The sequence below is a fragment of the Ranitomeya variabilis genome, chromosome 2, assembly GCF_051348905.1.
Source record: "Ranitomeya variabilis isolate aRanVar5 chromosome 2, aRanVar5.hap1, whole genome shotgun sequence".
NCBI lineage: Eukaryota > Metazoa > Chordata > Amphibia > Anura > Dendrobatidae > Ranitomeya > Ranitomeya variabilis.
In genome coordinates, this window is record NC_135233.1 from 860,389,824 (window position 1) to 860,410,195 (window position 20,372).

General features: G+C 43.6%; 1 protein-coding gene across 6 annotated transcripts in view; it reads left to right on the forward strand.

The window, feature by feature from the left end:
* The window catches only part of LPP (LIM domain containing preferred translocation partner in lipoma), a 377,393-nt gene that overhangs the window by 11,626 nt on the left and 345,395 nt on the right, over positions 1-20,372 (forward strand). For 4 of the 6 annotated variants that reach the window (XM_077290271.1, XM_077290274.1, XM_077290276.1 and 1 more), the window contains exon 2: positions 19,008-19,085. The exons of the other annotated variants lie outside the window; for them this stretch is intronic. The gene's annotated coding sequence lies outside the window, so the exon portion shown is untranslated. The remainder of the gene's footprint in view (positions 1-19,007; positions 19,086-20,372) is intronic. 6 annotated transcript variants of the gene reach the window in all.

Below are 20,372 nucleotides of genomic sequence, written 5' to 3' on the forward strand. Positions count from 1 at the left end.
CTCCTGTGTAGCGCAATAGTATGCGGAGCTTAACAGGAGACTATAATTTACACTACAAAATGCAATACTGTGTCTGCCTCCAGCCCCATCTCTCCCTCCTCTCTCCATAGAACTTTATCAGCACCACCTGTCCTCTCCTATCTCCGAAATGTCACTGTATTCACTGAAGACTGTTTTTACATGGAGATTGAGAGTCAGCTTACACTCAAGGCTTGCATCTCCAAGCCCATGTTGAATGTTGGATGGAGCGGTGTACAGAGCACCTCCACTGGATTTTGCAGCAATGTTAATGTTTTCTGTGGTGTGATAAATCACGCTGATCTGTCCGGCAGTCTGATGTATGATGAATATTCAAAAAGAAGAAATGCGGCTCTCACCGAGTTGAATCAATATCAAAGTCCTGTATTTCACCATGTGAGGCATGGACAGTGTGATGGACGTGCAGGCCAAGGAGGCATGTGGGGAGAGAAGAGGTGGACTATGGCCGCTTCACGTGTGATCGCTTCAACGGGACCCGTAGGTATCCATACTTTTGTCTGTATAGTCTGTTAGGACTCATTGACATGGCTGTGTTACAACTTGTTTGATAATGGGACTCCTATAGATATTCCCGTGGCTTGGTGCACTGTTGGATGGGCTCTTGTGCATCCCTCAGCCGTCTTCATGAGCCCATGTGCTGATTTGTTTTAAGATGTGTAATGTGAGTTACTGTATTTACTTTTCATTCTCAAAGGAGTTGTCGAAGCTGCATAACTTTGTGACAAAGAATGGTGTGTATGCGGTCATGATTCCCCGGTATCCCGATGTTTTGCTTACTTGTGATCATGTGCTGACTAGACATGTTCGCCTTCTCTCCAAAGTGACTTGAGAGAAGCTGGCTGAGACTAGTCGTCTTGTGGCCGCACATACACATACTTGCCATCACAGGACCACATCGGGATTCCTGGGGAATCATGGCCATGTCTGTTACTCACTGTCACATAGAAAGACTGCAGACGTTTGCCCCGAGACTGGACAACACTTCTAAATTTCCTTCTGGTACCAGACTTGAGCTATGCAAGTAGAAAACCTCAAGAAATGATCATTTTAAACCTTTTGTGCTCCTACTTCTTTTGTTGTTACTGTGCTGTAATGCTATACTGGTTTGGATGGTAATACTGAAGTAACCAGCGGTAAGCCAGGCGTGAGGGAATACCTGCTTTGAAAACAGCGTGGCCATGGGAGGCCAATTGCTTCTAGTGAAATCCCTGGATGCTAATAATGTGCTAATGGGCATCTAGAGAAATGTTAGTTCTTCACCTCAAACACAAGGGTAGAAAACTTTTCCACAGCACCTCGCAAATGGCCTATAAATAATTCTCTCCGGCTATCCGACGAGGATTGGGTTTTATCATCTTATAAAGGCATTGGAGGTTATTGACCTCACGTAAACTTTGTGTTTTGTAAGGGTACCGTCACACAGTGCCATTTTGATCGCTACGACGGCACGATCCGTGACGTCGCAGCGATCGTATGATTATCGCTCCAGCGTCGTAGACTGCGGTCACACGTTGCAATCACGGCGCTGGAGCGATGCCGAAGTCCCCGGTAACCAGGGTAAACATCGGGTTACTAAGCGCAGGGCCGCGCTTAGTAACCCGATGTTTACCCTGGTTACCAGCGTAAACGTAAAAAAAACAAACAGTACATACTTACATTCCGGTGTCTGTCCTCCGGCGTCTCAGCTTCTCTGCACTGTGTAAGCACCATAGCCGGAAAGCGAGCGGTGACGTCTGACGTCACCGCTGTGCTCGCTTTCTGGCTGGCCGGCGCTCACAGTGCAGAGAAGCTGAGACGCCGGAGGACAGACACCGGAATGTGAGTATGTACGGTTTGTTTTTTTTACGTTTACGCTGGTAACCACGGTAAACATCGGGTTACTAAGCGCGGCCCTGCGCTTAGTTACCCGATGTTTACCCTGGTTACAAGCGAACACATCGCTGGATCGCTGTCACACACAACGATCCAGCGATGTCAGCGGGTGATCAAGCGACGAAAGAAAGTTCCATACGATCTGCTACGACGTACGATTCTCAGCAGGGTCCCTGATCGCTGCTGCGTGTCAGACACTGCGATATCGTAACGATATCGCTAGAACGTCACGAATCGTACCGTCGTAGCGATCAAAATTGCACTGTGTGACGGTACCCTTAGTCTTCCCATGATACTACATGTGTGGCATATATTGTGTAGTATCATCTTTCCTTCTGTTGTTGCATTACTTCTATATCGGCTTCATAAAGTGAGATTACCTAGGCCTTCTTTCTACACGTCCCGGGCAGTGAACACCAGAGGGAATCTGATCCAAGGTGGTCTCCCTTAGTTTTCTATGGGGTCACTCTGATGCGTCGGGCTCTTCACACAGCCGCTACATGTTGGATGTTTCAGTCCAGCCACCATTTTTGCATCAGAAATTGGGTTGTATTGTGGGCTGGGGTCCTTTGTAAAATTCTGCAGTATGTGGCAGATAATGGGGGTTTTGTTATGTAGATGATGTGGGAAAATCTGCAGCTTGTGAATCTGGCTTTATAATGATGACAATCCATGGCTGAATGCAGCGTAAACCTGATATGTGCAGCATATTGTGAAACAGTCACATATTTGGTGATGGCTGGAGTGTTTTGCGAGACCAATGCAGTTTTTTTCTTCCTCCTCCTTTCTTTCTCCTTTTCTCCTAATTTGGTTTTGGCAGAGTTAGTCTCCGCAATGTACCAGCCTGACCTTTATGATGCGATGAACAACTTCCGTTTAACTAGTTCTGTGTTATTACAAAATGCAGAGAGTTAAAAATACAAATTGCCTTAGCTGGTATATCTCCGAACATCTGCTTGTATCCGCACACGTTTCCTTCCCAGTATCGGGGACCTTTCTATTATTTGTGGTAGGTTTGTACTAATTTTAGTGCTGGATGCTTCATGGGCATATATTTTCTTCATGACATACACTAGTCACAGTCACAGGCACAGTTTTTTAGCTGACGGTGACTAGATCTTATTCTGGGCAAACTGTTTTTATCAGGATAAATATTATAGACCAAGTGAGCAATGGGCTATAAACTGTATCTAACCTCCTACCTTTGGTTGTATGCGACATTGGAAAGGCGTGCTGGAGAACACCAGCGATCTGTAAGAGGCTGTGCTCTATGGTTTATCATTACAGGCCATGTTCTGTGGGAAAATGTGTGCAAATTGGTATCCTTCCTTGTGGAGGAAAACTCATTTAGAAGTTATTCAGGATTTTTTTGCTTTATTATGAGCCTTCAAACTAACAGGCAGGTAGTTGCTAACAGAGGCAACTACCTGCGTGTTGTACACAGCGCTGGCTCAGCGGTCACCGGCCGCTCCTGCCAGCGATTCAGCTGTCCTATGTCAACAGTTCTTCTTCCAGGATGCTCTGTTGACAGGGTGTAACAGCTGGCATCAGGCTGGTAGACAGCCGACCTCCTGCAGTTAGGCAGCAGGGATCCAGCTGTCAATCAGCACTGCTCGATCTGCTGATGCCACTGAATCACTGGTCTGTCACAGCTCTATGCTGGCAGAGATTGGCGCCAGGCACAAGAGGTAGGTAGTTAGCAACTACTTGTCTTTTAGTGCTTGGACAAATTGTAAAACAAAAAGTCCAGGATTACCCCTTTATATCTTACCCAGCTAAACTGTATCTGTACCCCAAGGTTCTGTATGAGTCCTGTTAATGCCTTACCATGAATACTTGGGTACAAAAGGATCTTCCTATCCAGGCCCTATTGCCTATTAGGGCAGCACTGTGGCTCAGTGGTTAGCACTGCATCCTTGCAGCTCTGGGGTTCTGGGTTTAAATCCCACCAAGGACAACATCTGCAAGGAGTTTATATGTTCTCCCTGTGCTTGTGTGGATTTACACCAGGGTCTCCGGTTTCCTCCCACACTCCAAAGACATATGGATAAGGAATTTTAGATTGAACAGTGATGATAATGTATGTAAAGTGCTGCCAAATAAGAAAGGGCTATATAAGAAATGCATAATATATAAGCAAAGCATAATATTGGGTTATAAATCCTGGGCAATGTAGGCATTCCAAAACTAACCTGCAAATCATGTGTATGAGTGTTATTAATGGGTGGTGGAGGGGAATGGTGGATCCTTAGTTGTGGTCAGAAGTTTGGATATTTTTGTTTATTTAAACTTTCTCAAATGGTTTGTGCTTTTAAGTCCTTGGGTGTTTTTTTTGGTTTGGAATGTTTCCATAGCCTTTACTATTGAGTCTTGAAAAACACAACATGAATGTCAATAAAACAAACAAAACCCTTGTGTTTTTAAGATACATTTTAAAACTCCAAAAGTAACTTGATGTGAAGGTCAGTTGGACTGTTAAACCCCTTGCCTTGCATGTATTTCACCATTGGGGTGTGTGGAACAAGTTCAGGAGCCCATCGCGCTCTATACCTAGCAGTTTCCGGCCATGTTATACTGGCGCTCTGCAGTGGAGCACTGGCACCATTGTGATGTTATTGTGGGCTGCTGGTGGGTTACAGGTACCCTGGCAGCCAGTGGCCTTCTGAATGTCCCCATAGCTGCTGTCTTGGTCCTCTTATCTAGCCCAGCAGCCGGGCTTCATGGAAGATCATCAATTTTACTATATCTTGCAGTTGCCATGCTAAAAATCTCCTAATATCTTTTACTTGCCCTCCCCAGGTCCACCTCTGGTGAGGCTGCAGCAGCTTATGGGGATGGCATGAGCCGCTTATCCTAGTAACTGACTGCAGTGCGTGTTACCGCTGCAGCCTGTGCACAACTGCTGGAGCAGCTGCCTAATGACTAGGGTTGGACACGTGATTTTTTTTTTTTTTTGTCTCCAGGTCCACCACAAATTAAAAAAAGAAAAAAAATTTGAAAAGGGAAAAGCCCCCTATAAAGGGAACCTAGAAGTAGATTTCATGCTGCCCAAACCCCGGGTGGCGTGCATGGAATGCTAGCTGCATTATTGTGCCCATGTACCGTATGTATGTGTTACTCTGAAACGCTGCAGCACGCGTTTCTGATGACTAAGGTCCCCGCTGGCTTCTCGGCTTCCCATGACTTGACTGGTTTCACCATGTTCAGACACATTGGGCGAGAACTTGTCAGTCATAGACTGGAACCTTCCTGGGACGACTAATCTGAAACGCTTTGTTGCCAACTGGCTTGTGAAACTGTTTTCTCTGAAACACTGCAACATTTCCTAGTAAAATCTAACATTTGCTGCAGTAAGTCACCCAGCAGGTTGTGGTTTGGGCAGCATGATTTTATTTTCAGGTTCCCCTTGAAAGGGGTCTTGCACTGGACCACGTCAAATCATAGTGTTCTCTTTAACTTGTGTTGCCGCCTTTAGTGAGATGCGAAGTCCTTTAGATAATGGCGCAGTGAACAGCAATAAACCATTATTTTGCCTTTGCCCTGCAAGTATTCTAAACAATACATGGGCTGTTTAATGCCGAACGCAAAGCAGACGTGATCTCCTGTAAAACAGCCCGACCAGGAAGCTACAGGGCATTTATAGCCACCTTTCTAAGGCTGTGTTCACACTCTCACAAGCTGATTTTGTGCCACTTTTGGAATATACAGTCAAAATATAAAAAGTGCTGTTTTTTTTTTTTCCTTGCCAGAAAATGGGTATGTGTCAACTTTCATCATAGGGCAGTAAAGTTTGATGCAAGTTGAGGAGCTGAGCCTTATTCATAGACTAGGGTCACATGAGTATATATGCTGTCCTCTGAGAGAGTTGGATCAATTATGGTGATGACATGTTGATCAAATTCTGATCAGAGTTTTATCAGCATCCGCATAATGTGAACAGATTCTCTCAGAACGTAGCACAGGTGAGGGGAAGACGTAGAACAAAATTTCTCCATTTTGTGAGTCCCTGGAAATCAGTCTCCACTCAGATGTCATCCGAGTGCAGTCTGATGATTTCCACACACAAATAGACATGATTAGGTGCATGACATCCGATTTGCAATTAACAGCATCAAGCAGTTTATTTTTTCTCATGCCCAGTTGGCATGAGAGAAAAAAACCTCTATTCGGCACTGCCCCATAATATAACATTGGTCCTAGTGCTGTCCGATAAGACATCAGATAGCACTCGTCCGATACCAGGTAGCTTCCGTCTGTATTACATAGCCGACATCTAGCTGCTGCAGCAAGTTTGCTCTGATCACTGCAGCTTAACCATCTAAATGCTGTTGTTCCGTGATCACGTGGAACTGATGGGTTACGGTGACAGCCCAGGTCCTGCTGAAGGCCCCTTAACTACCATGGTAGTCCTCCTGTGAAGTTTAGTACAGCTGACATGTACCTGCAATAGCGGCGGGTGGAATCGCGATCCACTGTCGCTATTAACTAGTTAAATGCCGCTGTCAAACGCTGACAGCGGCATTTAACAAGCGCTTCTGGCCATCGGTCTGGAAATGAGCGCATCGCTGACCCCCATCACGTGATTGGGGGTCATCGGTGCATTGGCATAACAACCAGCGGTCTCCTGAAGACCTCTATGGTGGTTGATGCCAGATTGCTGTGAGTGTCACCCTGTGGTCGGCACTCATAGCAATGCTGTAATTCTACTACATAGGGGCGATGTGATGATCGCTGCTATGTAGCAGAGCTGATTGAGTTGTGCCAGCTTCTAGCCTCCCATGGAGGCTATTGAAGCATGCCAAAAGTAAAAAATGTTTTAAAAAATACGGAAAAAAAAAAATTATAAAAGTTCAAATCACCCCCTTCGCTCCAAAATAAAACAATAAAAAAATCAAATATATACATATTTGGTATCGCCGCGTTCAGAATCGCCCGATCTATCAGTAAAAAAAAAAAAACATAATTAACCTGATCGCTAAACGGAGTAGCGAGAAAGAAATTCCAAACGCCAGAATTATGTTTTTTTGGTTGCTGTGACATTGCATTAAAATGCAATAACGGGCGATCATAAGAATGTATCTGCACAAAAGTGGTATAATTAAAAACGCCAGCTCGGCACGCAAAAAATAAGCCCTCACTCGACCCCAGATCACGAAAAATAGAGACGCTATGGGTATCGGAAAATTGCTCAATTTAAAAAAAAATAAAAAAATAACCTAGTCATGTTTGGTGTCTATGAACTCGTAATGACCTGGAGAATCCGTTTTAGCATTTAGTGAACCTGGCAAAAAAGCCAAACAAAAATCAAGTGTGGGATTGCACTTTTTTTTTGCAATTTCACCGCACTTGGAATTTTTTTTCTTGTTTTCTAGTAAACCAATGGTGTTGTTCAAAAGTGCAACTTGTCCCGCAAAAAATAAGCCCTCATATGGCCATATTGACGGAAAAATAAAAAAGTTCTGGCTTTGGGAAGGAAGGGAACGAAAACGCAAAACCGAAAAAAGCTCCTGGGGTTAAGGGGTTAAACACTGAAAAGGAAAAAAAAAAAAAGAAGCATCAGAATTGCCTATTTTTGGTTGCTGCACTTTCCAAAAAAATGCAGAATACAAGATATCCAGCAGGTCACGCAGAAATCACCTTTTCTGTGTGTATTAATATGTTTGCTTCTATGGTTTATTAAAACTTGCTAACCAAACCCGTAATTTTCTGCCAAAGTTGCTCTGTTGTGATCATTACTTTATGGAAATAGGGCTGTAAATTGCGTGTTTGGACAGTGATTGCTGGCTGGTGCGTGGGATTTCTCATTGTGTCCTGCGGAGACTCTGTGCCTTTCTCCTCTCGGGTATAATTTCATGAAACTTATACACTGTTGGTTTCAATTTTGCAGCCATTTCTTTTCAGGTTCCCCACTTGATGCTGCATCTGATATTTCCATTTTTATAGCTGTATATTTCCTGGGTGCTTTTGAGTTTTTCAGTTTCATTCCTTGTCTTTAAGTTTTCTTAAATGATCATATCAGTCCTATAATTTTCCATATTTTTACAAATGAAACTGTTTACATGTCTGATTTTCACATGTAGTCTGTTTTTCCCAGATAAAAACACATTCCCATTTTTTGGGGGGAGGGGGAAGGGCTGTTCTGGCAGACCATTACACTAATCTGAAAAAACTGAGATCTGTCCAATTTTAGCATAACTTGTGGATCAAACTCATCCTTTCAAATGACTGGATCAGCAAAAGAGAGAGAGAACACACGGTTTCCATCTGCATTGCGACCGTATTCTGTATGGTTTTCACTGCCTGTTTGAGGTTTTCCGAGTCTCTCCTTTCAACCAGTAAAATTATCTTATGAGAAAAACTGACACAAGGATGGTAACAATTGACACATGCATGAAATTGTGTCCAGTGCACTGATGAGAACACTTGCACTTACATTACACTGTGTGCAGAATTATTAGGCAAGTTGTATTTTGATCACATGATACTCTTTATACATGTTGTCGTACTCCAAGCTTTTCAGGCTTGAGAGCCAACTACCAATTAAGTAAATCAGGTGATGTGCATCTCTCTAATGAGGAGGGGTGTTGTCTAATGACATCAAAACCCTATATAAGGTGTGCTGAATTATTAGGCAACTTCCTTTCCTTTGGCAAAATGGGTCAGAAGAGAGATTTGATGGGCTCTGAAAAGTCCAAAATTGTGAGATGTCTTGCAGAGGGATGCAGCAGTCTTGCAATTGCCAAACTTTTGAAGCGTGATCACCGAACAATCAAGCGTTTCATGGCAAATAGCCAACAGGGTCACAAGAAGCGTGTTGGGCAAAAAAAGTGTAAAATAACTGCCCATGAAGTGAGGAAAATCAAGCGTGAAGCTGCCAAGATGCCATTTGGCACCAGTTTTGCCATATTTCAGAGCTGCAACATTACTGGAGTAACAAAAAGCACAAGGTGTGCGATACTCAGGTAAGGAAGGCTGAAAAACTACCACCTTTGAACAAGAAACATAAGAGAAAATGTCAAGACAGGGCCAGGAAATATCTTAAGCCTGACTTTTCAAAGGTTTTATGGACGGATGAAATGAGTGACTCTTGATGGGCCAGATGGATGGGCCAGAGGCTGGATCAGTAAAGGGCAGAGAGCTCCACTCCGACTCAGACGCCAGCAAGGTGGAGGTGGGGTACTGGTATGGGCTGGTATCATCAAAGATGAGCTTGTGGGACCTTTTCGGGTTGAGGATGGAGTGAAGCCCAACTCCCAGATCTACTGCCAGTTTCAGGAAGACGACTTCTTCAAGCAGTGGTACAGGAAGAAGTCGATATCGTTCAAGAAAACATGATTTTCACGCAGGACAATGCTCCATCACATGCCTCCAACTCCTCCACAGCGTGGCTGGCCAGTAAATGTCTCAAAGAAGAAAAAATAATGACATGGCCCCCTTGTTCACCTGATCTGAACCCCATAGAGAACCTGTGGTCCCTCATAAAATGTGAGATCTACAGGGAGGGAAAACAGTACACCTCTCGGAACAGTGTCTGGGAGGCTGTGGTGGCTGCTGCACGCAATGTTGATCGTAAGCAGATCAAGCAACTGACATAATCTATGGATGGAAGGCTGCTGAGTGTCATCATAAAGAAAGGTGGCTATATTGGTCACTAATTTTGGGGGGTTTTGTTTTTGGATGTCAGAAATATTTATTTCAAAATTTTGTGCAGTTATATTGGATTACCTGTTGAAAATAAACAAGTGAGATGGGAATATATTTGGTTTTTATTAAGTTGCCTAATAATTCTGCACAGTAATAGTTACCTGTACAAACAGATATCCTCCTAAGATAGCCAAATCTAAAAAAACCCCACTCCAACTTCCAAAAATATTAAGCTTTGATATTTGAGTATTTTGGATTGATTGAGAAATTAGTTGTTGATCAATAATAAAAATAATCCTCTAAAATACAACTTGCTTAATAATTCTGCACACAGTGTATGTTAGATATGTGATGAATGAAAGAATAACTAAAGCCGGGTACATATAAGAAGCTGTAAGACTGTGATTCGCTTAAACGTCACCTATGACCTGTCACATAATACAGCTAAAAAAAAGGTAATCCATCAGCAGTTATTTACTTTGTAATCTGAGGGCAGGGAGGGAATGATATGATATATCACTTATTATTCAGTGTACTGTTGTTTCAGTATGAGTGTTTTATTAGCAGGGGATTATCACTGCCGGACTGGTGCACGTGTGGATTCTGGTCCAACTCCGCCCCCAGCACTGATTAGCAGCTCACTGTCAATATACAATGTGCACAGAAAGCTGTACTGTGGGCGGGGTGAGCTTTCTCAGTTCTGCAAGATGCTACCACTAAAAACTGTGTCATAACTGTAAGTGATACATTGTTAAAATCAGGGTCTATATCTCTACATCATGCTGCTCTCAAATAAGCTGGCAAATTCCTGGTGACAGATTCCCTGGAGGGTGGCTAATTAGGTTTCTCCCCTCACTGCGTAAACGTTTACTTTCCAAAGTCCACACTTAGAGCTTGTAAGAGTCCAAATCGGTGAGCTTAAAGGACACGTGTTATTGGTACATGCATTGCTCTGGGCATCACCCTGTCAGGTAATTGGCCCATGCCATTTGTACGTTGGTGCATATGGATTACATTAATATCACGGTGTAAAAGAGGAGCTTTCACTTTTTTGCATGTTGCACCCCCTTCATTTGGTGCCACTCCGCTTGTTCTGGAACAGTTTTTCTTTTTTGCCCCTTTATTCCAAAGTTATGCCCTGTGGTAAAAAAAGAGATGCAAATGTTCCCATCAAGCAGCTGGGCGGGCACCAGAGGACTTCTCTCTGGGGGTTTGTTTTCTCCTCTGATACTTGTCAATCAAAGTATGGCCATGCACACGGAGGTTTTTTGGTGCTGGTCCTGTTCGTTGAAAAAAATTTGTACCTTTGTTACTGGGGAATAATCTTGAAACCGAGGGGAACTTAAGAAATAGAAGTCTGTGGAGCAAAACTAAGTGGGGGAACGCCGTTTACCTTGGTGATCCAGTGATGGGTCCTCTTAATAATTCACTACTTTTCATATGTCCCATTGGGAAGTAATGACGTAACTGAGGTGGGTCATACACATGGACCCCAAACATTTATCTATATCTGAGATCTACTAATATGTGTTATATGGCTTGGCAGGTATGAAGTACCTGCAGAAAAGAGGAAATGTTTAACGCAGCGTCCACACAGGACATAAACGGAGCAGAAAAATTCTGCACTGACCCCACAGAATAATCTGCATGAGCGGCTTGCCGATTTTGCTGCGAATTTGCAATGACCTTCACTGTCAGTGTGACATCCACAGGGACGCCTGCAGCATAAGTAGTAGATATGTCGGAGGCCACACTCGCACGTTCAGTGTCCACGCGGCCTTGATCTCCGCAGATCATCTGTTCACGTAGCGAGTGGGTGAGGTCCAGTAGCCTCTCGTTCACTTTGCTTTTACTGTAATACCCTGCAGGTTTTCAGGATGGAAGATCCGCAGTGTACACTCACCCTATGCGTTTCACACTGCTTGCGATCACACAAGGTTGTACTGGATGTCCCTACAAAAAGAAAACACTCGTGTAACCACGTGCTGGTCAAACTGGGACCAAAGGGACATCCTTGGCCGGTCTGTCTGTATTAGGAGCGTTCCCAGTGCACATGTCAACTCTACACTGGAGACAGTGGGAAAAGAGAATAACCTGCACCAAGTACATCAGTGGGATCCATATTAATCAGCTGGTTGGCTACTTGTATAATGTGTGCAGTAGTGAGGAGCCGGCCCGTTGTACCTTATGCCATTTTAGTTGTAGATGACAAACATTGTTGAGGTTATTGACCGTGTGATTCAGTGGTGGTTTTCTTGGGCTGTATAAACACGTGTAGATTTATTCAGGCCGTGACATGAGCTCTTGGGTATACAAACCGTTCTTCTTTTCCCCACACATTCTAGACTTTAATGGCACCCAACAGTTTGGTTCAGTCTTTCATGTCTAGAACGTCCGTCGTGGGAAAGCCTCTCAGACATGGGAAATTGTTCAGCTATTTTATATATGGGACACAGCCTTTATTTCTCAGCGTTGGGCCTTTCTACACTAAATGTTAGACTGCATACTTAAAATTCTTGTCATATTCAAGATTTGGCTTTATCCATGAAGTTTAGTAATCCCATGAGCAGTTAGTGAAGAGCCCCCTTGGTGGTAGCTGATGCTGGGCAGGGTCCTTAGGCTGGAGAATGTTGTATAATGGAAGTACATGGTAGAGAAATGTTCTGTCTAAACCGAAATGTAAGACGCATGACTTTAGACCATTTGTCGACTTTTCTTTTTGGCCTCTTGTGGTTTTTTTTGTCCCTGTGATTGACATAAAGCATTTGTTACTATCAAACATCAGAGTAACACAACATGCTCTGTGGGATGAGGCTCGTACTGTGGTTTAGGGTGCTTGTCCTTCAGTGAAGAATAGCTCTTTTCTCTCCAGTTCAGTTTTTCTTTTTTTCGCAAGGCTTTCTACCAGACGATATTTGTGGAATCAAACACTCTGACGCAGATTTACTAAGCGCTATTTTTTTTTGCCAATGTAAACTTAGATTAGACAGTCATCGGATTCATCAAAGCAGGACTGTGGAGTCGGTAAGCCAAACCTCCGACTCCTCAATTTCCATGACAACGACTCCGCCAAAATGGACTCCTACTCCACAGCCCTGCTTTTTTGGAGGGGCAAAAGGAGCCTTCATCATGGCACATTCAGCTTAGAGAATCTGTTGGGCCTCATGCACATTGTCGTTTCCCAGCTCCATTATGTACAGAGTCCTAATGAGGTTGTGCATTGAGCCTTTTCCGTACACCTCTAATGTCATGTGGAGGTGGCAGATTACATCGGACTGCATATTACCGCCTTCTCAGTGCCCATATGTACTGTGTTATGTCTCGCACGCTGCTTCCCTATTTCTGATCCCTCCATGATTCCAGTCCTAGGCATGAGAAAAGCCACATCCTTGGGGTGTCTTTCCAGGAACTGATTTGTAGTATTAACGGATCCATAAATACCGTACTTACCAATCACTCTTGATGCATATTGAACACTTTATAGTCGTTCTGTCCGCATAGACAGCCATTGATCTTGGCAGCCAGAGACCGCTGCCGAGAGGGATGTTTTGCTTCTTTGGATGATTGGCAGCCTGTTTACACGCCACGACTACCGTGAAATGAGCGTTCCTGTAAGGGCTCGATTCAGTGTAACGCACCTTTAGTTTTTGTCACCTTCTGTTTTAGGTCTGTGAAGCATTACACAAATAACGGATGGCAGTAAAATAATAAATTATTCTTTTCAGTACATGGTTAATTTGTTTTGTTTTTTTACATTTTTTTTTTAAATAATTCTCCAGGTGTTGACAGATTTACAGCCAGCCAGGGTTTATAGCATGCAGCTCCCAGGTCCACCACAAATCTGCTGGCGCCCACATACCTGTTCGGACTTGTCTCGGTGGCATTCCAGTCCTCGGAGTGATCACTCCGGATGCCTCTGGGTGTTGAGTGCTATCGCTCGGGTAGATGCTTGGTCTGTTGCTTATCTCACTACACAAATATGAGCTCTGTGATTGCATTGACAATGCTAAAAGGATTTTTTTTTTTTTTTTTTTTTTTTAGTGAATGGGATGCATGCTTTAATTCCGTAAACTGTCCTTGGAGAGCCACGCTTAGTTACATCATGAGGTTTAATAACCACCTCAATGGAGGGCTCTAGATGGAGACCTAAGCTGTCACCAGTACAACCAAAAATGTAATTTGGCCGTAAAAGACAAAGACTGCCAAGAGATCTGTAAAGCTTAAAAAGGGCTTCTTTCCTTCAGAAACTGTGCTGCTCCTTTGCTTTGGTCATCTGGTAGTGGAGTTCTGCTCCGTTGAAATGAATGTAGTAGAATAGGTGTAGTTCTGATTTTTTTTTTCCCTTTAATTGAGGATATAAGCCATTACATACATACATACATACATTTTATTCATGCTGTGTATTATGGTACGCCCCCTCTACATTGCATTCATACATATAAACCCTTCATCAGGGTCCACCAATGTCATATGATCTCCATGTACTGGATTGGTGTCAAACAGGAGATCAGTCCCTGATATCCTCAGAACTCCACCTTCATTGTTCCTTTGCTTGTCTTTCAGTTGAATAAGAATATATGTAGAAGAGGGGACCAGAGCGCACAATAGGCGATGCCCTACGGAGGGAGCGTAGGAGTGCGCTGGTTACACTCACCTGGCGGAGCGCTGACAGGCGCCGCTCCTATGTACCCACCTCCTCCAGGGGATATATTGGATACTTCGGATGAATAAGTAGGTGGGCTACGCTGCTGGAGTAAATCAATACTTAAGAAATTAATAGAATAAGGTTTTTTATTCACAATGCATTTCAACACCATACATGCGCTTTTATCAAGTGAAAAAAATCGTATTCTCCTCACCATATCTGAAGAAATGATTTTCTCCAGCAGCGCCGTCCATCTCCATGTTCATCCAACTTTATCCATTGAATTGAATTGTTTCTGCTTTTTATATACTTTAAATGTAGGTGTGAACAGAGCCTTACATCTTGCAGTGTTTCTTGCACACTTCTTGCAGTTACCATTGTCTACTGAACTTGCTTTTCACTTTGAAAAGCAGCTGAAATTCAACTTGCTAAAAACCTATTAAAGTCGGTGTAGAGGGGAGGTGGGAGCAGCAGAGTGAAAGGCTGGAATAAACACACAGACCTCTGCTGTATTCTAGATGGTTTCCTCTTGCCCTAATGCTGCATTCACAGCTACACTGCTCTAAAACATCATCCATGTTGGTGCTACATAAACACAGGATAGCAGGTAACCCCAAGGGTGCGTGTCCACGGTCCGGATTGTCGGCGCTGTGGACGGAGCGGAAAACCCGTGCCGCCCTTTTTTGTACGCATGGTGATTCCGGATGTGTTCATTGCACACATCCGGAATCGCCGCACCCCACACATAGGACCCTGTTATTTACCTTACTTACCGACGCTCCGTCGCCGCATTGTAAATAGACATACTGCGTTCAAAAAAGACACGCCGCATGTCTGTAAACGCAGGGCTGCCGGATGCGTGTTCGCATGCATAATGGAGACGGGATTTCACAAAATCCCCTCCACTATGCTGTAACATCTGGACACTGCGGATTGAATGCTGTAATGCGGCCCGTGGACACATACCCTAATCTCTCTGTATACTGTGTAAGGGAGATAAACTAGCAGCTAGCCTACACTCGCTAGCTCAGAGGCACCTGAAAAAGGCATGCAGCGTGTATACAATGACTTGCAAAAGTATTCACCCCCTTCGCATTTTTCATGTTTTGCTACCTCACTACCTGGAATTTCACTTTTTTTGGAGGGTTTGCATCAGTTCATATAAAGGGCATGTCCAGAACTGTGAACATTTGGTTTTCTTTTTATTGTGACGGAAACAACGAATAGGACAAAATAACTGAACATTTCAGTGTGCATAACTATTCACTCCCCTAAAGTCAGTACTTTGTAGAGCCTCCTTTTGCAGCAATTAAAGCTGTAAGTCGCTTTGGATAAGTCTCTGAGCTTTCCACATCTTGCTACTGGGATTTTTGCTGATTCTTCAGGGCAACACTGCTACAGCTCCTTCAAGTTAGATGGTTTCCTCTGCTGAACAGCAATCTTCAAGTCTGACCACAGATTCTCAATTGGATTAAGGTCTGGGTTTTGACTAGGCCACCCCAAAACATTTACAACATTTCCCCTTAAATTACTCGAGTGTTGGTTTAGCAGTATGCTTTGTGTTATTGTCTTGCTGTAAGGTGAACTTCTGTCCCAGTCTCAAATCATTGTCAGGCTGAAACAGGTCTTGCTCAAGATTTATCCCTATATTTCGCATCATCCATTTTCACCTCGACTTGGACCATTTTCCCTGTCTTTGCTGACGAATAACATCCTCACAGCATGATACTACCACCATGTTTCATTGTGGGGATGGTGTCCTTGAGGTGATGATCTGTGTTGGTTTGGCGCCAGACATAGCTTTTACCTTGGTGGCCAAAATGTTCAATTTTGGTCCTATCAGACCACAGCACTTTCTTCCATACATTTGGGGAGTCTCCCACATGTCTTTTGGCAAACTCAAAACAAGCTTTACAATTTTTTTTTTTGTGTAAGTAAAGGCTTTTTTTCTGCCCACTTGTCCATAACGGCCACCACTATGGAGTGTACGACTTATTCTGGTTGTATGGACAGAGACTCCAGTCTCTGCTTGGGAACTCTGCAGCTCTTTCAGGGTTACTTTTGGTCTCTGTGCTGCCTCTGATTAGTGCTCCCATTGCACGGGCCGAGAGTTTTAATGAATAGCCATGATAATGGTTTGAACTTTAGTGACTATATAGTGCTGATGCATCACACACAAATTGGATTGCAAAAATATTTAATCAGGTTGTAATGTAACAAAATGGGCAAAAAGGCAAGGAGGGGTTGAATACATTCTCAAGCCACTGTAGATTGGAAGACTGGTGATAAAAGCAGGATACAGGATATCGTGTTGCCGGCACATAATTGTGAAAGTCCTCCTAAAACAGATTAATGTTAAAGGAAATGTCGACCTTCGCAGCCAGTGTTTTAAATTCCAGTACAATTATAATGAAGAATTACGCTACTTTGCAAATAGGTGTGTGTGTAAAGATATCTATCTACATAGTGTACAGTAACAACAGTTTGGACACGCACTCATACCATGGTATTTCTTGCGCTTATTAGGCTGCATCCCTACAATCGGGAATAGAAGCGTTTTGGGCATATATTCACTTGTTTGTCAGTACATGCATATTCATCACATGTAATCACATTCAAGTGGTCAAAATCCACAGTGAACATGAGTCTCGGCTACAGAAATGCTGCGGCTCTTATACCCTCTCTGTAAGTGAGTTTACGCAGGGGTAAGTGGCGGCACAGTGGGCATGGGATTTCTATAACTCCCATCCCCTGTGCTTCTTTTCATGTAAAACGCAGCGTTTTGGACTTGGCACAGATGTGCTGCATCTAGCATGCTGCTATTCCTGATCGTGGGCATGTAGCCTTAGAATGTGTAGTCCGGCCCGATGGGTGTCGCCATCTTGGTCCAGCGCCTCCTTCTATGCTTTGTATGGATGACGCGTCCTAAGTCATCCACACATTGTCCTCGGCATCGCGCTCCTGCACAGGCTTACTTTTCTGTGCCCTAGCCACCATGATCCCATTGATAGTGTCCACAAGCATGACAGCTGATCATGTTCTACACTTGCATCTTTATAACATGGCACTTGTGAACTTTTGCTCGTAAGTGTATTGGTCAGATGCTCTCTACGGCAGAGGTGTCAAACTGCATTCCTCGAGGGCCGCCAACAGGTCATGTTTTCAGGATTTCCTTGTATTGCACAGGTGATAATTTAATCACCTGCACAGAATGATTCCAGCACCTTGTGGAATGCTAAGGAAATCCTGAAAACATGACCTGTTGGTGGCCCTCGAGGAATGCAGTTTAACACCTCTGCTCTACGGCATCATTCACACAAGGAACTTTGGGCCCAATTCCTCTTATTGCTGGGGATCTGAACAGAATATTTTATTTAGCTTTTCAGAATGTTGGTTAAATATACTCAAATAGTTATCTACATAGGAGTTAGAAAAATCTGTGCAAGGGAAAAGTTGCCCATTCTAGCTATTTTTTTTTTTTAATTCGTTTTCTTGCTTTAGTCAAATACATCATAGGATGTGTGTACAGCACTGTTCACACTGCCTTCCTTCTTCAATCCACTACCTTTTTAAAGCGATCGTCCAGTCATGAAAATATCACATATCCAATGGAAAGCTGATAATGTTACGGTAAATAGGGGCCCAAGCGTTCAGCTATTTCTGTCCCCTCATAGAATGTGAATGGTATGGCAGCATTGATACTGAACCACAACTCCTTGTTTGAATGGTCAACTTACATTAAAGGGTTAACAAATGAAAGCTGCACTGTGTAACGCTGTGGCATGCAAACATGGAATGTATGAAATTGGAATTACATTGCTGTTCTAGAAAAAAAAAAAAGTTAAACTGAAGATACTTAGCACATAAACTGGCCAATTCATGTGTGCCCAACAGCCATCCACAAGGCGACCTTCTTTGCTGGGAACCTAACCTAATGTGATTCCTCTCCTGATAGCCTGCACATTTTTTGGGTGGGTAGGTTCCTGCTGTGACCTCCATAGGCAGATGGGTGGAGTGCTCAGTCAGAAGGTCTGTGTATACAAGTATCAAACCCTTCCAAACAGAAAGCGGGTGTGAACAGGTGCATAATAAGAGTATCCATCTCCATATGTAACAAATGAAAGCTGCACTTTGTAGCGCTACAGTATGCAGACATAGAATATGGAACATTGAAATTGCAGGCTAGAAAAAAAGATAAAATGAAGATCCTTTGCATAACGGAAGTGGCTTTCTTGCACCTGTTCACACCTGGTTTTCTGTTTGGAAGTGACAGTCAGTCTTTGCTATTTGTGTACAGTTAAAGGGTTATTCCTGCTTTGCTCACTACTTTATCAGTAGGTGAGTGCGCTCTGTGACTGGGGGCACATGTTTTTGGTTGCTGCTGACAGATCTGATATTACCGACCCTACTCACAATGGAGGAAAAAGGCACAAAGTTTACTACAAGGTATACTGTGGTTACATTGTGCTGTCCATGTACAAAGCTGCTATTCCAATGTCCGGGTAGGGGCTGCAGGCAGAGTGCGGCCTCGTAGGGTTAATGATGTACACAGTGCAAGTCACTCTTCAGATATCGCTCCCTTTTCATGACTCTTTTTCCCAAAGTACCAAAACTGGGGAAAATCAGGGAAGGATGATATTTGACAAGCTTCTTGGTGATGTTTTCCATATTTGGAAATGTTTACCCAAAGCAGTGATCTATTGAAAGAGGAGGGGAGGTGAGTCAGGGTTTGGAAGCAGGATATGAGTGCCTCCGAGATGTGACATCCCCCTCCTATGGTTGAAGCTTGCTTTGTGGTCTCTTTCAGGTTTCGAGCCCCTGGATCTCTGGATCTGGTTTAGACTTTGCTGAGTGTGCGGTGTGTAACGGCGAGTACAAGAGCGAGGTGAGTGCTGAGTTATTGTGCCGTTATCCTCTAATATTCCGTTATCTTATCAACTGTCCTAGCAGAAAGGATTCATGGAATTCAGATGTGACCATGCCGGCTGCTGTAACTGCTGCGTTTTCTGCTTTATTCTGCTTTTACCTGTGCACTCTAACAAAAAAAAGTTATTTTCCCTTTTTGGCCGCAGGTTCAATATTTATTTCTTCATCCCATTACACAGTTTATAAAAGATGCTGCATAAGCATCTTTTGGCGAAGAATATTGGCGGCCATGCTAGTTTCCCATGATTAGGGCTATAGACCAATGTCATGTGATATGTGGGCCTGCCGGTCATGTGTAGTAATGTCATGCTATGCATTACACCAGTGATTCGTAGAAGTGCACCTGCTGCACCTCCAGGGCGAAACGCGCTGTCTGAGCGGGTGCTCCACTGATGATCCAGGAAAGGTGCGAAGCTCAACCCCTTATCATTGTCACACTCAATGATGTGTACGTCCTTGGAATCCGCACAGGCTGCAGCTGTCACCGTTCTCATGAGGCCTGTGATTGGCTGCAGTAGTTAAGTGACAAGAGCATGTCATCAAAGAAATATCTGATGCCTTGCCATTGTAGTCACATGACCGCTGCAGCCAGTCATCGGCCTTGGTGTATCAGTGTAGCGGCCTGTGTAGAAACTCCAGGTGGAACATCAAGTGACTGTAAATCATTGTCATTTTCACCAATCCATGGTTCCTGTAGAGTTCACAGTTAGTTTGGACAATTTTTTTTTTATTTATCTTTTTGCGCCATCCAGTTTTATACAAACTAATATTTTTGGGATTTGTATGGTCCAGATCTTGAATATACCGATTTTTGCCTTACTGGAGATCCTTCCTGAACCTTTGTGTGCCTCTATAAAGCTTTACATTTTTTGTTTTTGCTTTTTCCCCTCTAATGAACCCTTGAAAAGACAATGGTGCTCTGCTGTGTCCCATTCCATGCTGTTCTCTGCATTTCTTCTCCCAGCGACTCTTCTATAGGTGCAGTCTGTGAATGGGGCCTCCTAGTGACCTCAGCCATTGTGAAGTGCTCCCCCGTGGGAAATTGGTAGTGTACCTGGTGCAGAGGAGGAGACTGCTGACAACTGGCACATGTCATTTCTTCCCACTGTTGTCACTATTGCTACAGGATCATGATCAGGGAAAACTAAGCTCTTTGAAAGTGGCCAACACAACAATGAGCCAGAACTTTGCAATAACATGTCAATGTATGTTTTATGCCTATTGGAAGAAACAGAATGGAATACTT